The sequence below is a fragment of the Triticum dicoccoides genome, chromosome 1A, assembly GCF_002162155.2.
Source record: "Triticum dicoccoides isolate Atlit2015 ecotype Zavitan chromosome 1A, WEW_v2.0, whole genome shotgun sequence".
Lineage (NCBI taxonomy): Eukaryota > Viridiplantae > Streptophyta > Magnoliopsida > Poales > Poaceae > Triticum > Triticum dicoccoides.
In genome coordinates this window covers 485,992,853-485,997,632 of record NC_041380.1, presented here as the reverse complement: position 1 = coordinate 485,997,632, position 4,780 = coordinate 485,992,853, and the positions used below count along the sequence as shown (strand labels likewise).

Here is a 4,780-nt window from a genome sequence, read left to right as displayed (position 1 = left end):
TTCCGTCAATTAAACTATGAACTTAAGTTAATCTCAAACGTAGTACATGGCAGATCTGGTGTATTCTGCCTGGCAATTGCGAATATACACTGAACCATGCAGTGTTCTACCCCTATAGCATGGACCCAATACAAGATCGGGAGATTTTCAGCCTTAAGGATGAGAAGGATGAGATCGGTAGATTTCACCTGGTTTTAGATGATCGTCTCTGGAGGGCTGGGTTGGAGTGGGGGGGTGGGGACGGGGAGGGTTGGGGTGTGGTTTGCGGTGGGAGCGCCCTACGGATCTGCCCTGGTTGCCATGGCAACCAGAGATGGCCGGCGACGAAGGTCGGGGTTCGAGAGGTGGGGGACGATGGCGGCAGACGAGAGAGGGGATGGATCGGAGGCCGAAAACAGCTGGGTCGTGCGGGTAGCGGGTCGTCTGGCTCGGACGGGGCAGTGCGGGCGGGGTTGCCACACACCGGACGTGCGGGCCGTGCTTTTGTGCGCGCGGACGTGGTCGTGCAGGCCAGTTCCCGTCCATGCCACACGAGGCGTGCGGACGGGTTCCCGTCCATGCCACACGTGTGGCAGTTATTCGGACCCATATTAAAAGACATATGCTTTCATAGTTCTCTATACGTCATCATTTTATATCCGTTAATTTTACGTTAAACATGCAGACCGACGGCTAAGATCGTAGTTTCTTGGACGGCTCGTCGAACGCACGCGATAAAAAAACAGCCAGCTAGAAAAATCTAAAAAGCCCCGCACGCACACACCTCTCTGATGCTATCTGCTCGAAGCCTTGAACCCACACCGTACCCTGCATCCCACTTCCGGCCTCTACCTCTCCCACCCATCGCTACCGCCCCACGTATGCCGCTACCCCATATGAGCTTATCCGCGCCACCACCAGCCATACATCGTGCATCGCTGTCTCTTCCCCACGGTCCCCTTCTTCCCTCTCCGTCGCCTCTCTCGGATCTTTGAGAAGCTCGACGTTGCCACGCCTGAGAACGCGCGCTGTGTCCCTCCGAATCACGCCGTGACCACATCTTCTTCTTCAACTCCGACATCGGCGCCGCCGTGTCGCCGATCTCCTCTGCGAGCAAACCCTAGCCAAATTTTCATATCCACCCTGAGATCCTGACCTGCCCGCCTGCTAATGCAGACGGAGGCGCGGGTGGGCGGTGTCGTTGTCGACTGCCGGGGCGCCGACCGCTAGAATCAGGAACGTCGGCACCGCCACCATGGCACACCTCGCTGCTGACGGGATCGGGCGGACGTCGTCAGCAAGACCTGCACAAGGCCCCTCCCCTGCCTCACCATACTCTTACAGGTTATTGTTTCCGGCTCCCTAATTCTCTCTTGCTTTCTTATATGACGGATTGGGGAACTTAGAGCTGGAGAGGGAAATTCTCATAAAGATTTGGGGGCTGAAAAGGTACGGGATAAACCTTGGGGTTCTATCAAACTAAGGAATTGAAGTGTTTATGTGAGTGGCTGACCCGTGGTGGAGGTGTGTGAGCAGCGCATCCCCGATCTGTGTGATCAGCATGTCCACGTCTCCCAACCTGCCGGCTGCCACTTCTCAACACTGACCTCAAGGTAATTTCCTTGGTACAACTCTTTCTATCAATTCAGCTTTCATGACTGCCGTATGCTGTTTTTTTGCTTTGTTCTGCAGAATCCTCGAATGGATTTGCAGGCTATGGATCAATACCGCTCCATTGGTCTAACATAGTTGGTTCATGTTTAGCATTTGGCAACATAGAATTTCGTCGATGTACGGCTTTGGCTTGGAGATTTTGTCAACATCAAATTTTGACAATTTCGTGATGAAGCACGAGCGGGTACGGTCAAATCTTCTGCAGCCTTGTAATTTTGTTACAGTTAAATTAAACCATTTAGCTCTAGAATACCTTTTTGTTTCTAATTTTTGTGCAGCTTCATTAAATCATTAGGTAGTAAGATGCAGACCTCAGTTTTGTTGTTGACTGTATGATGTGTCTAAGAAGCATTTACTGTCATGTAGTCACTATTGTGACTTACTTTTGGAAAAGGAGCTAATGGTGTTATGCATATCATCATTGTAGAGATCTTTCATATATCACTTAGTCAATCTAATCATGATATCTGAAATATTTAGGTGCTAACCATAAGTGATCGGAAGCCTGCAGCATGTGCAATATGTGGTCTTGTGTTACAGTTGATCACTCTACGTGGGCATTAGATTATTGTTTTGGAGGTTTGATAGTGTGCTTGAGCGGGGATACCACACTTCCAATCTTGAATGGACAGGAACGTATTGTCAATTGGATGTGCTCTGTGAAACTAAGACAAATGTATATCTAAAATACCAGTTAAATGGATGCCTATCTATATATGTTCTATTTCTAAAGAAAAGGCTGCTATCATTTCTTTTCTAACAGAAAATTCAAAGCTTAATGTTCCATCTTATAGTAGTTTTGTGTGGGTTGTAAATCACATGAATATCTGTACATTAGTGCATATACTAAAGATAATCAGGGAGTCGCTGGTTTTGGGACTATTGGAAGGTTAGAGCTTTCAACATGCATGTCGTCTTAACTCTATGAAGTCCTTTATTTGGAAGGTTAGAGCTCTGAAAATGCAATGTTCGCTGTGGCCGACGAGGCGCAGACTGTGGGTGAGTGGTGGGAGAGGCTCTGCTCCGCCGGCGGATCGAAGGAGCAAAACAGGCTGAATATGACCGTGGCAGCCTACACTGTGTGGAACCTCTGGAAGGAGAGAAATCAACGAGTATTCGAGAATAAAGAGCTGACTGCTACTGCTCTAGCTGGGCTCATCAAGGATGACATCAAGTGCTTTGGGGAGGCAACTAGAGGGATTCCCTTTGTAGGGCCGTAATTTTTTCTGTCTCCTAAACCTCACGTTGTAATGTGGGATGCGACCTCCTCTCGTTGGTCCATCCGTTTCTGTATGTCTTCTCTTCTATAATGCAAAGGCAGAGCTCCTGCTATTCCCATCAAAAAAAAAATTATTTTGAAAAATAAGTTGTTCTTCTCTCTCTACAGTTCAATGAAACGATGGAATGGTGACCTGCATCTTATTGTTCGTTGATGAAACAGCCCTTATTCGACTAAAGAGAAATTGTACTGATATCATCAAGCTGGAAAAGTTTTTGTGTAGTCCTTTTGGTCAGAATATCAATGGTTTAAAGATGCTGAAATTTTCCAGTTAACCTCATGTAGGTACTTCATTTTGTTAGTCAGAATTATCCAGGTAGCTGGTTATGTATGCAGACTGGGTATTACTGTTACAAGGCTCGAAACAAATTGGAGACACATGGTCTGCTGGCTTGGCGTTTGTATAATTATAGGCATGCAAAATTGCGGATGGATCTAGATCCAGATTATGATAGATTAGATGTATGACATAGTAAAGTTTGAAGAATGATAATTTTTAGCAAAACATGATGTTTTAGAAGAAACAAGGTTTTAACCTCCTGAAAGTGTTTAAAAGGAGATGTGATTGCAATTCGCTTGACCAGGAGTGCACTTGAGTGTGAAGAAACCGCCGGCCGCTGAGGTGCTGAAGATAAACAGCGGTGCGTCTTTAGCAACTCTGGAGGCTAGGGCTTTGTAATTAGGGATGTTCAAGGGGACTGTGAGTCAGACGAATTCAAAAGGCAGCTGATGCTTTCAAACTGAAGCTGCTGCATGTTAGCAAAAAAATTTAAGCTACTGAAGGTAGCTGATGCTTTGCAAACTGAAGCTATTGCATGTTAGGAAAACAAAACATGTTTAAATGGCATGTGTGACAACAGACTGTGATCCAGTGAGCGGAGATAGAATCCAGTGAGTATTATGAGTTATGTTTAAACATGCTAGGGATTCTTTTATTCCTTACAATTAATTTTTATGACAAAGACTAATTTTTCTCTCCCGTTGCAATGCACGTGCATATGTGCTAGTAATAATAAATCTTGGATGACGGCATTTCCTCAAAACAATAATAATATGATATAATAAGATGGTATCTCGCTAGCCTTTTCTGAGACCGCAAAAAATACCTATGAAGATCAAGGATTGACTAAACATTGTAATTCATGGTAAAAGAGATTCAGTCACAGTCATACTCAATGTAAACTAATAGTAACGCATGCAAATGACAGCAGTGCTCTCCACCTGGTGCTCTTTAATAAGAGGATGATGACTCAACATAAAAGTAAATAGATAGGCCCTTCGCAGAGGGAAGCAGGGATTTGTAGAGGTGCCATAGCTCGATTTTTGTAATAGAGATGAATAATATTTTGAGTGGTATACTTTCATTGTCAACATAACAACCAAGAGATCTTGATATCTTCCATGCTACACACATTATAGGCAGTTCCCAAATAGAATGGTAAAGTTTATACTCCCCCACCACCAAGAAAAATCAATCCATGGCTTGCCCGAAACAACGGGTGCCTCCAACTAACAACAATCCTGGGGGAGTTTTGTTTACAATTATTTTAATTTAAGCATGGGACTGGGCATCCCGGTTACCAGCCATTTTCTCGTGAATGAGGAGTGGAGTCCACTCCTCGTGAGAATAACCCATCTAGCATGGAAGATATAGATAACCCTAGTTGATACATGAGCTATTCGAGCATACAAAGCAGAATTTCATTTGAAGGTTTAGAGTTTGGAACATACAAACTTACTTGGAACGGCGGGTAGATACCGCATATAGGAAGGTATGATGGACTCATATGGAATAATTTTTGGGGTTTATGGAAGTGGATGCACTAGCAATATTCCCGCTTAGTACAA

The 4,780-nt window shown here is 44.9% G+C and overlaps 1 long non-coding RNA gene across 3 annotated transcripts; it reads left to right on the top strand.

The window, feature by feature from the left end:
• Positions 1–784: 784 nt before the first annotated feature.
• LOC119281290 lies at positions 785–3,003 on the top strand. 3 transcript variants are annotated; one of them, XR_005138366.1, is made up of 4 exons: positions 785–1,323; positions 1,429–1,592; positions 1,672–1,837; positions 2,599–3,003. It is a non-coding gene; the product is annotated as an uncharacterized LOC119281290 (long non-coding RNA). The 3 variants fall into 3 exon arrangements; XR_005138369.1 differs by having other exon boundaries at positions 786–1,323; positions 1,744–1,837; positions 2,604–3,003; XR_005138360.1 differs by having other exon boundaries at positions 787–1,323; positions 1,744–1,837.
• Positions 3,004–4,780: the final 1,777 nt, after the last annotated feature.